This window comes from Pinus tabuliformis, chromosome 1_1 (assembly GCF_031772625.1).
Source record: "Pinus tabuliformis cultivar Carrire ecotype Pingquan chromosome 1_1, CPIR1, whole genome shotgun sequence".
Lineage (NCBI taxonomy): Eukaryota > Viridiplantae > Streptophyta > Pinopsida > Pinales > Pinaceae > Pinus > Pinus tabuliformis.
Genome location: NC_142297.1, coordinates 269,629,363 through 269,645,070, shown reverse-complemented (window position 1 = coordinate 269,645,070; position 15,708 = coordinate 269,629,363).

Here is a 15,708-nt window from a genome sequence, read left to right as displayed (position 1 = left end):
AGTTTATGTTGCTTGCCTTGAATGGTTTATACGTTTGTGTGTGGATTCTTTGAGTGGTTTGTGTGTTTTAGTGATGCAGGAGCATCCGGAATTATCCAGCAATGTGATTGTCTGTTCACATGTTGTGGCTAACAAGAGATGAGTTTCATTGACCTAAGTGGTCAAAATCAGTTTTAGTAGGGAGGGTTGGATCTCTCGAATTTATCTTTTCTTTAATTATGTTGTAAGGTGTTCCCCTCTGAAAACAATTTCCCAAATTACCATGTGTCTCAGTATGGAGCGTTAGATCAGATGTTAGACGATTAAAATTGTTTACGCCCTTGGATTAATAGTTAGTTAAGAAAGGAAAATAGTTGGGGAAAATTTTTTATACCCTTGGATTAATAGTTAGTTAAGGAAGGAAAACAGTTAGGGAAAAATACATACAACCTCTGGAACATCAGCCTAGTAACGAATCTAGTAATTGATCTATTTGTGGTTGATCGAGAGGTAGCCTTTATTGCACGGCAAGCCAGGACCGGTTCCCTTTAGCTACCAAATGCATAGAACAAAGAATTTATAGACAAGTCTTCCAGAGGCATTTCGAAGAATTCCTTGGCGATTCCCATAATGCTTTTCATGACCTCCAATATTGAGCATCTTGTGCCTTGGTCTCAGTGCCTTCTTCAAGCTATGCCTATCTCCGAATTCATCGAGTTGACCTTTCAATTTGCCTGGGGACAGCTGCAGAAATGGTTGGAGGAAATTCCTCGCAAAGGTCGCAAAATCAGCGTATATGGTAGATTGGGAGTGGGAAAGATGTCCCTGCTCAAAATCTTGTGTGCCAGGGCAGGGTAGGATTGGTTCCCTTTAGCTGCCAAATGCATAGAACAAAGAACTTACATATGATTCTTCCAGAGGCATTTCAAAGAATTCCTTGGCGATTCCCATCATGCTTTTCATGACCTCCAATACTTAGCAGATTTTGCCTCGGTCTCAGTGCCTTCTTCGAGCTTTTCTCGTCTCCGGCTTCATCCAGTTGGCCTTTCCATCTGTTTGTGGACAAATATTTTTGTTATATTATAATTAGTTATGTAAGCTAAATCTTTAAAAACTAGCAAAGCAAAGCATCCTCAATGTTTCTTAACTAGGTTTATTTTGTAATGAGACTTAAGAAATCGTTTTGATAAACCTCGGGGAAGAAGGTTACAACTTCCAACTTCTAGAGGTTCAAAAATTTGCATAATCTATGTTTTTGTTGTTCAAAAACCTTTCTGTCCTTTGAAAAGTGTATCGATGGAAATTCAAGTAATCATCCAAGGCACAGATCCAAACTGGGCAGGCACTTAATCTCTGAGATATAAGTATTAGATCTGAAGTCTATCCTCAAGATCCATTGGGTTGTATACAATGGGCTAAATAATGGTAAGCTCGCACTCATAAGACATTATCCATAAAAGCAGAGAGGGGGTTTCACTTGCAAGGTTGATTGCAAAGAATAATTCCTGTAGTTCTTCATACCAAGAAGTTAATCTACCAGATCCTTTTAATTCGAATTCGCGTATGTACTTGAAAATGGCAGGGTATTTGCATGGTTGATAGCAGAGAAGCATTGTTGTGGTTTTTCATATGAAGAAGCTCCAACTCTGTTTGATCGCAGGAAACATTGATGTGGTTGTTCATATGAAGAAGCTCTAACTCTGTTTGATCGCAGATGGATAGAATATTCGTAGTCTATGGAATCCTTATACTCAAATTTTGGAAAACATAATAAGGGTACTTACAGTTGCTCTTGTGCAGATATGGAATATTGCCCATGTTTCTTATTTTAGAAAACTATCACTAGGAGTCATAGTTTGAAGAATATGGCAGTGGAAGAATTGAGCATCAGTTTGATTATTTTATATTTTGGAATTTTTAGTTGAAATTGGATAAAACAATTTTCATGTTAAATTTAGATGTTTTGTTGTTGAAAATGTTGTTTTTCGAAACATGTCAACTTATTTCACTGTTATTCCACTGTGTGTTTCACTGTTATTCCTGGTTAACTCCCCACCGAGAAAGCAAATGTATTTTTCAGTCTTTAACCCTTTTAGGCAGAAACAAGTGTTAATTACAATTACAAATACTCCCAAAGATGATAATGGATTAAGACGTTCATATTGACTTGAAATTTTTCTATTCAGTTTCCATGATGGACAGATGGTGAATAAAAGTCAATATTGCTTCAAGGTAAGGTCTCTAGTCCCAGATTACAGCACCAGGTGTTAGATGCAGCAGCCTTGTAGACATAGTGATTCCTCAATTATCATTGCCATTCTTCAGTTGTCATTAGAAGTTCCCATGGTCCAACTTCTAACTTCCAAATTTATCAAAAGACATCATTCTCTCATAATGTAAACAATCTTCTTTCTTTATTATCTCATGCACGCTACATATACCCAGAAACTGAAGTAATATTGAGAATGAAAATCTCAAAACATAAGAATGTACAAACATAAGAATGTACAATAAGACTTTTTTACATTTTGAAATTGAATTAGTATTATCCTATACATTTTCACTGCTAGTGAACAAAGGTTATTTGGCAATGATATTATCTCATGCATGCTACATATACTCAGAAAGTGAAGTAATATTGAGAATGAAAATCTCAAAACATAAGAATATACAAACATAAGAATGTACTATAAGACTTCTTTACAATTTGAAATCGACTTAATGATATCCTATAAAATTTCACAGCTAGTGAACAAAGATTATGTCACTGTGGCAGTGATATAACTACACCATGAATCTATGCTCAGTAATATTATGGATACCCCCAATAGTATTATGGAACTTAAATGGGATCTTTTATAATCAATTAAACCTTTTATTTTAACTGTTTTTCATTGTATCCTTTATAATGGATTTTTTTTTTCACATTAGTTTTTTTTTTTAATTTTTTTTTTTTTTTTTTTTATAACAATAATTATAAAGTGTATTAATAGTATTTTTAAATTATTTAAAATAAAATAATAAAAATAAAAATTGATTAATTATATAATTAAAATTAGAGTTTAATTTGATTCTTTTATGTAGAAACACAACCATATCTCATTTATTAACTTTATATTTATATAAAAACTCGATGAAGAATATCTCTTCTTCATTTAATCTCACCTATCCATATAATTAAAATTGGTCAATTATATTTTCTAAATATAAATGTCATTGTACATTGCAAATAGTTTTAAATTGAAAAAAAAATTAAGAAGTCTGTTTGATCATGTCAGTTATGAGAAACAAAAATAAATGTGTGTAAGTCTAGTAGGTTTAGCATAGACTTTTTAGAATCACTACAACAAGACAGTGCCAAATATTTATTAACTTTTCTATTTATATAAAAACTGGATGAAGAATATCTCTTCTTCATTTAATCTCACCTATCCATATAATTAATCATCGTCGTCCGCTTGACATATGTAATTACCTCCAAAGAAGCAATCTTCACAATGGCACTTGGTTGACAAGCATTGATTGCGCACAAATAAACGATGTGGCAATCGATCCCTTTCATTTCGACACTCACAGGAGCACCTCCAAAATCATTTCGTGAAACGCTGGATCCCTTTGCTTTATTCAAGAGTTTTTTGGCCAACAAGTTCTAAATAAGTATCCAAGATGAATGAATCGGACCCAAGATAGGTTAGTGACATATACCTTTACACTTTGTGAAAAAAACCCAAATCAATTTGGTGAGAGATATTAGATTTTTATATGTATGTGTGAACCATACCCAAATGAGGTTGATGGCCGAGATTAAGTTTTTGGTCTCTATGTTTTTGTAAATAAAGCAAACACAAATAAATTTGGTGACATATCACTTTGACTCTCCCTGAATAAAACCCAAATAAGTTTGGTGAGAGAGATTATATTTTTATATGTACGTGTGAACCATACCCAAATCAGGTTGATGGCCGATTTTAATTTTTTTCTCTCCATGGTTTTGTAAATAAACCAAACACAAATAAGGTTTGTGACAAAGGTTAGTGTTTGTTGTGCGTATGTGAAATGATTGGTCGATTATCAAATCTTGAAAAGATTTCAAACCCTCTTGTATCATCAAGGTATAACACTATCCACAACTTTTATGATAAAACTTTCATGGTGTTCCTCAGACATATTAATATTTCTAAAGAGCAATTGAATTTTTCTTATTTCCATGTCAGAAAATTCTGTGGAGGCGATTTTAAACTTTGATAATTGAATCTATATTGGAGTTGCTGGTATTTTTTGAAAAAGTGGCAGAATAATGTTTTTGTTAGTTTTGGGGCTTATATTTGTACGAATCTGTGAGGCCTGCTTCTGAGATCCAATCTTTCCTTTTCGGACTGGAGGCAAAGAATGTAGGTTCTTTGCTTTCAAATGTGACTGGTTCTCTTTCTCATGGCTAATTAATGGTATCCTAGATTTAGCTCTAATACTTCTGTTTTTACAAGCCCCTTGTAAATAGAAAGGTTTCCATGCATAGCCTGCGATAGAAAGAAGAGGCCATGGGTGTCTAGTATGGAACCCATAGATAGTTTGCTTCTATGTAAACCTCTAGTTTTTAAAGCCCTATTATTTGTTTTTGGGACTCTATTCAGTGTTCTCATATTCCTATCTGGTGAACTCCCTTTCATGGAATGAAGCAAGCTTCCTACAAAAGAATACCCAGGGAACAATATTTCATGGGAATAATTTATGGATGCATCTTGATCAGAATTGATTGCACAACAAGAAATTTGGACTGCCACAGATCCTTATCAAAATAATTAGGCCTTTGATTATGCTAATAGAGATGCGTATAAATGGAAACATCGTTGGAGAATACTTGCACAAAAAATTGATCTGGAACCATTACCCTATGAGGGCAACTTACAGCGTTTCCTTTGCAACATTTGGTGCAAATGCTAGTTATTGTAATAATTAGATCACTGTATTATTTTTATACTAAGAGATAAGTTGTTAGTATAGGTGTGTATCAGAGCTTGAGAATAGGGATTTAATTGTTAGACTAATAAAAATAGAGATTGAGTTGTCAATGCAGTTAGGATAGGATTTGATTCATAAAAGGAAAAAGAATGTAATGACAGAGAGATGAGATGATCGAGAATAGAGTGAGTAAGCGAGAGGTGTGACAGAGATAGGGTTTGAGATTGAAACAAAGGTCAGAAAAACTGTTGTAATCGAGCCGAGAGGGCCAAGACTCTGTACTTTCCATTTTGTTCAATAATTGATTGAAGTGTGGTGTGGACGCACTGTTTTGGTGCAGAAATTCTCTTATGAATGTGTATAGGTGTTCTGGACCCTAATCGGGCATTTTTCTCTGTTCATACATTTTATTTATAAATCACAGTCAATTAGTGTCAAGCATTAATATTGATTTTAAGTGCTAAACCTTTCCTTAAGCACCTTTATTAAAATTATGAATTAAGCACGTGGGTGGTATTGATAAGTGGGAAGCGGTATCTCACGCACCCTAAAGGTTGTAAATGATATTCCTAAAATTCACACGATTAACCTTAGTGGGTGACACGTAGCACGAGAAAACCACTTTTCTCGTGCGCTCTCGACTTGATATTGGTCTTGCAAGATTTCACGCAAGATTATGCGACCGGTGTTTGATTGGACGAGTCACATCGATGGTGGAGATCGTCTGGGTCAGTTGGTGAGCGGACGATGCGATATCTGTTGGATTTGGAGAAGTGAAATCAACGACGCGGATTGAAGCACTTGATAAAAGGAGAAGTCAACAAGGTACCGACAGTGATTGGTAAAACAACCGGGACCCTCAGGGGGAAAATCCATGTATAGAATTTGTTTGTGCATAGTTGATTGGTTACAAAGTTAACCAGTAGTCGAATTACAAAGTACCACCTCATTTTCGTCAACCTCCTACGTCATTTTTGGTATCAGATCACATAGATTAATTTTTGCTACAGTAAACATGCTGCCTAGGAGAGAAGGAGGCATAGTTCAAGGGAGACCTGTAGCAAATGTAGTTCTGTTGGATGAGATCTAGAATCTGCGTACATGGATGGAGACGATTGAGACTGCTCAAAGGAGAGCACCTGATGAAGGAGATGCCAGTGCTACAGAAGAATCTTCTGAGGAAGAAGAAGAGGGTGAAAGTGAAGCTGCCAAACTTCTCAAGATATTGGCCAAAGCAAGTGGAAGACCAAAGGTGGAAATACCTTTGTATGATGGGAATCTTAATGTAGAAGAGTTGATGTACTGGATCAGTTCATTGGATAAGTATTTTGACTATGAGGAGGTTGATGATAAAAATAATGTGAAATTTGCAGTTACCAGATTGAAGGGTCATGCAACTATCTGGTGGGATGAACTTCAAACATCGAGAGCAAGAAAAGGAAAGTCTAAGATTAAACAATGGGACAAAATGGTGAGTAGATTGAAAGCTAAATTTATGCCAAAAGATGATCAGTTAAATCTTTTCAGACAGTTCCAAAATTTGAGGCAAAAAGGAATGACTGTCAAAGAATATACATAAGAGTTTTATAAGATGAGTATTAGAGCAAGACATGTAGAGGATCATGTAGAGAAGGTAGCCAGATACATCAATGGGTTGAGGTATGACATACAAGATGAAATCAGCTTGTTGAGTCTGAAGACAATTGACGATGCCTATCAAGAAGCTTTGAAGGCAGAAGAGAAGATGTTGAGGAAGTAAAATAAAGATACAAAGGGAAACGTTCAGCAAGAGGTAGAGGAACTACCAGACCAAGATTTCAGCACCATCAGAGTGAAGCAGGAAGTTCAAGTAGTAAACCACCACAGAGAGGAGACTTTAGTAGAGGAAGATTTTCACCCATAGGAAGAGGACGAGGAAGAGAAATTCAGTGTTATACATGTGGAGAATGGGGACATGGATCATGGGACTATCCTCATAATAAAGTAACAAATCAGAGAAATCTGAATGTGGTTGAGGCAAAGGAAAAAAAAAACCTCAAATTGCAAACAAGGAAGAACCACCTGAAGTAGGAGAATCCCTGTTGTTGAAAAGGGTATTACTTAAGGCAGAGAAAGAGATAGGAGAACCATCTCAGAGAAAGAGTTTATTTAGAACTACACGCAAATCCAAAGGAAAATGTTGTAAAGTGATAATTGACAGTGGAAGCACTGATAACCTTGTTTCTACAAAAATGATGGACAAGCTAGTATTAGTGAAAATGGTACACCCTACTCCTTACAAAGTGTCCTGGATGCAAAAAAGACATCAACTTATTGTGACAGAACAATGCAAAGTAGAAATCCAGATTGGTACTTATAAGGATGTGATATTGTGTGATGTAGTGCCAATGGATGTATGTCATGTGTGGCTGGGAAGACCTTGGCAGTTTTATCGAAAAGCTATTCATGATGGGAGAAAAAATACTTACACTCTGGGGAAGGATGGAAATAAACACAAACTGCTACCATTGAAGGAGGAAGCAGGCAAAGAAGCGCTTGGAAATAATGTTATGTTAATGAGTGGGAAAGAATTGTTGCAAGAAGTCCAGAAGGATGAATAGATACATTTTGTTGTCATAAGGAGACCTAAGGTAATTTTGACTTCTACAAACTTATATGTTTTACCTGAAGAAATCAAAATTATGTTGAATGGTTTTGCTGATATTATTGTGGATGAGCTGCCAAAATGCATTACCACCAATCAAGAGTATCATTCATCACATTGACCTGATACTTGGATCAAGTTTTCCAAACAAAGCAACATACAAATTAACTCCTCAAGGGAATGCAGAAGTTGGAAGACAAGTGCAAGAACTGATGGATAAGGGATTAATCAGAGAGATTCTTAGTCCATGTGTTGTACCAATAGTACTCAGCCCAAAGAAAGGAGGTGAATGACGTACGTGCACTGATTCCAGAGCCATAAACAAGATTACTATCAGGTATATATTTCCTTTACCATGCATGGATGATTTGATGGATTGTTTAAGTGGGTCAAAGTATTTTACTAAAATAGATCTGAAGAGTGGATACCATCAAATAAGGATTAGATAAGGAGATGAATGGAAGACTACATTTAAAACAAACAGTGGGTTGTATGAGTGGTTATTGATGCCTTTAGGACTCACTAATGCACCTAACACATTCATGAGATTGATGAATGAATTCTTGAAGGAATATGCAGGCAAGTTTGTCATTGTTTATCTTGATGATATTCTAGTTTTCAGTAGAAGCAAAGAAGAACATCTGGAGCATCTTAAGTTGGTTTTAAGAACTCTGCAGAAAGAGAAACTACTGATAAATCTAAAGAAATGTAGTTTCATGAAAGAAGAATTAGTCTATTTGGGATTTGTAGTTTCTAAAGAAGGTTTTAAAATGGATCTAGAGAAAGTCCAAGCAATTTGAAACTGGCCTATTCCAAGAAACATATTTTAGGTAAGAAGCTTTCATGGTCTTGTAATTTTTTATAGAAAATTTGTCAGGAATTTTAGTCAGATTTGTGCACCAATTATTGAAACAATCAAAGAGACTAATAAGCCATTCAAGTGGACAGAAGCAGCAAACCGAAATTTTAAGTTGCTGAAGAAGAAAATTACAGAGAAACCAATTTTAGTTTTACCTGATTTTGGAAAACTTTTTCAAGTTGAAACTGATGCTAGTGGAGTTGCAATTGGAGATTTTTTGAGTCGTGAAAATAGACCAATAGCATACTTTAGTGAGAAACTAAATTTAGCTAAGAAGAAATATTCTTCTTATGATAAAGAGTTTTATGCTATTGTGCAAGCTTTAAAAAAATGGAGACATTTTTTGCTACCAAAGGAGTTTGTATTATATTCTGACAATCATGCATTGGAAGTCATAAACAACCAGCCAAAATTGAACCAGAAACATGCGGAGTGGGTAGAGTATTTACAGAGCTTTACTTTTGTGACAAAACATACAAGTGGTAAGTTGAACAAAGTTGTTGATGCTCTAAGCAGGGTAAATTTTGTTGTGAAAGAATTAAGAGTTGGTGTTGTAGGATTTGAAAAAATGATTGATATGTATAAAGATGATGCTGAATTCAAAGATATTTATGCAGTTGTACAAAATCCAATAGTTCATAATAGAAGCTAGTTGTTGGATTATCTTATCCAAGGAGGTTTACTGTTTAAAGGTAACAAACTGTGCATTCCCAAATGTTCTATGGGGAAAACATAATTAAGGAAAAACACAATGGAGGATTATTTGCACACTTTGGACAAGGCAAAACCTTTGCTCAGGTAAATGCTTTTTACTATTGACCAAAGATGCAAACTAATGTTAAGAAATTTGTTGAAAAGCGTAGAATCTATCAGCATGCTAAAGGGAGAAGCCAAAATACAGGATTGTACTAACCATTGCCAATACCAAATCGACCATGGGATGAAATTAGTATGGATTTTGTTTTGGGTTTGTTGTACCTTAAGAAACCAATTTCCTAGCTGTGTAGAAATTGTGCTTAAGACATTAATGTTTATAATTATTGTCACTTGTTTGTCACTTAATTGTATGTTGTATTCTCAAATGAAGGACCTAAAAAACTTGGATTTAAACCCTTAATACTTAGGTGACATGAAAATCTCAGAATGCCATTTGATTGCTGAATATAAATGATGAATGAAGAAAGCTTGAAGAAGTCATAAACAATATGTTGTTTTACACAGAATCTACTACCTGTGACACTTTGAGAAGTTAAAGATAATATGCTATCTTACACAGAAACTACTAGTATTTGTAACTTTAGGAGAATTGCAGAGATGGGAACTTCAAGTATAGGAGCACTCTTGTAAGGGATTTTAACTTCATTTACATAAGAAAATAAAGGCTAGCAACTTCATTATCATACTTAAAGGAAGAAAACATTTGATGACACATAATAAAGAAGTCACAAAATCATACCCAACAATGTATGGATAACTTCTGATTCTTCATTAATCAACAGTTGTATCAGGAATATAGTGGCCTAATCTCCAGGTTATCCAAAGTTTGAACCCCTTTTTTCTATAATCTTGCCTCTTTATACATCATAGGATAGTTAATAACCACCCAAAACTGTCAAACTACCTAACTATCCTCTAATTGCTTTGAAGTAAAAATTATTACAGAATATTACGTAGAGGGTAAAAGACACCTCATTCTCAAGAAAATAAAATAACAGGAAGTGACGGAAATTAGAAGGTGATGGTTGTTCTCTGTTCGAATCTGTAGCTTGAGCATGCAGTTATGTTGATGTATCTCTGTGTTTCTCTACCATCCATTAATGGGGTACGAATGATTGAGGAACAACTTACTTGCTTAGTCATGGAATCTGGTGGGTGACGTGGGCAATTAACATATGAAAGTAGTGGAAGATGTGGAATGAGCGACGTGGGGCGGAAAGCTTTGGGAGCTCACCGTGGGGGTAAAGAATGTACGGGAGCTTCAACGAGGTTGAACTACCACAATAAGTTTTGGCCACACAATGCGGTCAACCATGCTAATGTCACAGTGAATTGCGGGGGTTGAGATTTAATTAATCTCCGTGCTCATTATTGCCCTGCAGCACACCTCAACATACTTATCAAGCTATCGCTTGATCGTGCCTCTTGAACCTAGATTACCTTTAGCATATGGAAAACCTTCAGTTACCACAGAACTCAAAGAATCAAAACACTGGTTCATAAACTTGTCGCGTTCACCTTTTCAGCGCCCCTTTGACTCCCATACGTAATCGATAGGAAATAAAAACTGCCAGTTAATGATTTATCAGGTTTGTTCCTAAAGATAAAACTTGAGTACTTACCGACCCGATATCCGTTGGTTTCATACGGACCCGATAGGAAATAAAATTGCCACTTAATGATTTATCGGGTTCGATTTCAAATATAGAACCTGATTACTTTTCGACTCGATATCTGACCCGATATCCACCAGATCCCGTCTCTTTCGATGGACGACTGAGATTGGTCTGGACTTTAGTGAATTTAATTGTATTTGATACATCATCGTGTCTCATCTCCGAAATAAACCCCATTCTAGTTAACTACACGATTGTTGTCGGATCTGTGGCTTGTTGATTGGATGACCCAGATCTTCTCGCGGGTTTATCACTTTCATATTTGGTTTTTCTTTCATATTTTTCATTTTTCTTTCATTTTGTGATAAAACTAAAAATAAAACTTAAATAAAAATGGATGCTACAACATCTGGCTCCACCTGGGGATAGTGCTTTTGCCACAAAAGTACTAAGAACCGCAAATCAGTTCCTTCACCTCGGGCATGGAGTCATATATTGCTTAACCAATTCAAATTCTATGGCATTTGTACATTGAATTCACTTTGGTATCTACAATGATAGGATGCTTATGCTTCAGAATGGGAAGTAATGCTTGAGTTACTGCCCATTGACAGGCAACTGTAGAGTTTCACCATTAAGATTCTCTGTAGTAGTTTTCTTAAGGATTCTCATCAAAGTTTTGTTAGTGGATTCAACCAATCCATTTCCCTGTGGATGATAAGCAATTAAATGAGATAAAATAACATTATACTTCTAACGAAAGGCAACAAACTTACTTGAACTGAACACTTGAGCATTGTCTGTTATGACTTTGAAAGGGCATCCAAGTCTATTGAACATGCTTTCCTCATATGTCTTGAGATACTCATAGGACCAAGCCAAACCATCAGTGTATTGTATGAAAAAATTAATATATCTCTCCTTATAATTAAGTGAAACTTCCTTGAACAATTTAACCAGCTTGGGCTCCTTCTGGGTTCCAATATTGTGATCTTGAATCTGTTCATCCTGTGAAAGGAAACCATCACATGTTCCTTCTTTCGAATAGGCTCCATTAAAGAAGAACTTCCACACCCCTTCTGTTTACAGCTCTGTATTTACACAGGCTGAAGTAAGCTTCCTCTGGTTATCTTCAACCAATTCTGCATTGTCATGCAGCATGAAGAAAGAAAAGTCATCTTTTTCCTGGCTATATACAGGTGAATTACTTGCTTCATTATTTGTGATTGTTCTAATAAATCTTGTTTCTCTGTACAACCTCCTTTCTTCCCCACCAAAAATTGGTATGACAACAAAAGAAAAATCTAGTTTCAAAACAACACCCAATTTAGCCCCCCGTGACCTAGATAGTAACATTCCAAACCTAGCAGGGATATCTGCTACCACTACATCCATTACCAAACTTTTGGCTGGAATCTAGGCTAGTGGCACCACCATATATTTAATGCCCCCGGGACACTTGACTTTATGTGAACCAAAAGAATACAAATCTCTGTAAGGTTTAGTAACTTTTAGGTTTAGTTGTTTCATCACTGATAATGGCATAAGGTTATGTGAGGCTCCTGAATCAAACATACAATTGTGAAAGAGTAAATCATGAACCAATAAAGAAATGTAGAAAGGAGGTGTTGAATAATATACCTCCTCCACATGTGAACCAAAAACCACTATTGGTTTATCTTCTTGCAAATTCACAATGTCATTTATATTCACATTCTGAGATGGATTGATAAACTATGTAATTTCTCTTTGATAAGCTGGTGTTTTGACTAACTCTGTTAGGGGCACTTGAATTCTGATTTTTTCTAATTCTTTAGTTAAACTGAACACATGACCCTATTTAGTGTTCTTTTCATCTTCATCTTCACTTCTCTTCATGACTGAAATCTCTTGTGGTATTGAAACAAGTTTTTCTAAAGGAATTTCTTCACTTTTGTCTTAAGAAGGCTCAACTTGAAGCATTTGAGTCTTGCTACTTGTATTCTGCTGCTGCTTTCCTTTATTCAATTGTTTTTCAGGCTGTGGTTCTTGTTCTTATGGAGTCGCCTTTTGTAAGGGAGCTAGAACTTGCTGCTCACCTTCATCTTCTTGACTTCTAGATCTTTTCCTTGATCTCAAGTCATATTTCTTATGTAGTTCTACCTGCATAAAATCAGAAAACCACTTCCAACATTCATCAATTTCATTATCATCATAGATGACATCTGTTTCACTATATTCTCCTCCCTCAACATCTAGTTCATCTTCATCTACTACATACAATGTGAAAATATGGTCATCATGATCCTTGGAATGCTCTGGTACTCCATCAGGATCTACCTCTATATACAGTGGTGCTTGGATCTGATCTTGATCTTTTCTCTTCCCCTGTAAAATTTTCAGAGGTTGTCTTCTATATTGAGGATTAAAATTTCTATTTTGCTGTACTTGTCTCTGAGAATTCTTACTCTCTAATTCCAATTTAATCAATTTATTAGACAAATTTCTAATTACATTATTCATATCCTCTAATGTTTGATCTTGAGAGGATTCTACTTTAGTCTTTCCCTTATCTTAGATAGGTTGTGCATCTGGTTTTTTTCCTGCAGCCACTAGATTTTCTTCTATCTCTAATGCATCTGTTTGGATCTGATTAAGGGTTGGGGATTTCCTCTCCCTCAATGTGAATCCAAAATTTGACTCAAAAGCCCTTGCAAAATTTATTTTTGCACCAACAAGAGGGGGATTAATCTCCATTGGAAGACTATTATACAATTTATTGAACCTTCTGATGAATTCAACTATAGTTTCATCAGATTTCTTCTTTATAGCATTAAACTTTGTGAGTGAATATCCATGGTCTCTTTTTTCTCCCCATCTCTGGGTGAATAGGCATTCCATCTCTTCCCAAGAAAGAATAGAATTATTAGGAATCCCTTTAAACCATTTTCTTGCTTCTCCATCCAAGGATTGAACAAAAAGTCTTAGAACAACATCTAGATGTTCAACATTTAGGTTTTCTACAAAATTACAAAACACTGATATATGATTCTCTGTTGTTTGTTCATCCTCCCCTGTGAAACGAGGAAGAATATTCAAGTATTCTTATGGCATTTGATTCAACTATTGTGGAAATTGAATAGGTGCATACCTATTCATAAAAAATGCAGGTGCTACCATATTTTCTCCTAAATTTACTGAACCTTGATTACTAGAAAATGTGGAACCTGACTGAGGAGTAAATGGAGTGTGCAAAGATGGTAATGTAGTTATAGGTTTGGACTGAATAACTATAGTAGATACTGAAAAAGAAACAGACTCTAAAGACTATTCCTGACAGTTGGGTTCTTGGAATAAATTGGATGTAGAAGGTGACTCTTGGTCAATAAAAGATGAATGTAAAAGATGTGATGAACTGTTGCCTGGTGTAGATAGTGTAGGACTTGGTGTAAGTGGAGTTTTAGGCCTTCTAACCCTCTTGGAAACTATCCTCTCAGGATCTGAATGGGCTTGAACTTTCTACTGTGAGGTATTTGACCTTGTATGGGGTCTCTTTGGAGCCAAAGTTATTTATTTTGTTCAAAACAACCAAATATTTCCTCCTCACTGAACAACAAGAGGAAAATATTGAAAACCCAGGGAAAAGTGTTCGTGTCTTCTCTCCCCGGCAACATCGCCAATTAATGTTGCACCTTAAGAAACCAATTTCATGGTTGTGTAGAAATTATGCTTAAGACATTAATGTTTATAATTATTTTCACTTGTTTCTCACTTAATTGTATGTTGTATTCTCAAATGAAAGACCTGAAAGACTTGCTTTCAAACCCTCAATACTTAGGTGACATGAAAATCTCAGAAAGCCACTTGATTGCTGAATATAAATGATGAATGAAGAAAGCTTGAAGAATTCATAAAGAATATGTTGTTTTACACAGAATCTACTATCTATGACACTTTGAGAAGTTAAATATAATATGATGTCTTACATAGAAACTACTATATGTAACTTTAGGAGAATTACAAAGATGGGAACTTCAAGTATAGGAGAAATATTTTAAGGTATTTTAACTTCATTTACATAAGCAAATAAAGACTTGAAACTTCATTACCATACTTAAAGGAAGAAACATTCGATGACATATAACAGAGAAGTCACAAAATCATACCCAACAATGTATGGAAAACTTCTGATTCTTCATTAATCAACTGTTGTATCAGGAATACAGTGGTCTAGTCTCTAGGTTCTCCAAAGTTCAAACCCCTTTTTTCTATAATCTTGCCTCTTTATACATCATAGGATAGTTAATAACCACCCAAAACTGTCAAACTACCTAACTATCCTCTAACTGCTTTGAAGTAAAAATTATTACAGAATATTACATAGAGGGTAAAAGACACCTCATTCTCAAGAAAATAAAATAACAGGAAGTAATAAAAATTAGAAGGTGATGGCTATTCGTTGTTCGAATTCGTAGCTTGAACCTGCGATTATGCTGATGTATCTCCATGTTGCTCTATTGTCCTTAAATGGGGTATGAATGATTGAGGAAGAACTTACTTTCTTAGTCATGGCATCTGGTGGGTGACATGGGCAATTAACATATGAAAGCAGTGGAATATGTGGAATGAGCGATGTGGGGCAGAAAGCTTTGGGAGCTCACCGCGGGGGTAAAGAATGTATGGGAGCTTCAACGAGGTTGAACCCCCGCAGTAATTTATGGCCACACATTGAAGTCAACCATGCTAACGTCATGGTCAATTGCGGAGGTTGAGCTTTAATTAATCTTTATGCTCATTGTTTCCCCGCAGCATACATCAACGTACTTATCAAGATATCACTTGATCGCGCCTATTGAACCTGCATGACCTTTAGCATATGGCAAACCTTCGGTTACTGGGGAACTCAAAGAATCAAAAATCTAGTTCATAAACCTATCATGTCCGCCTTTTCAATG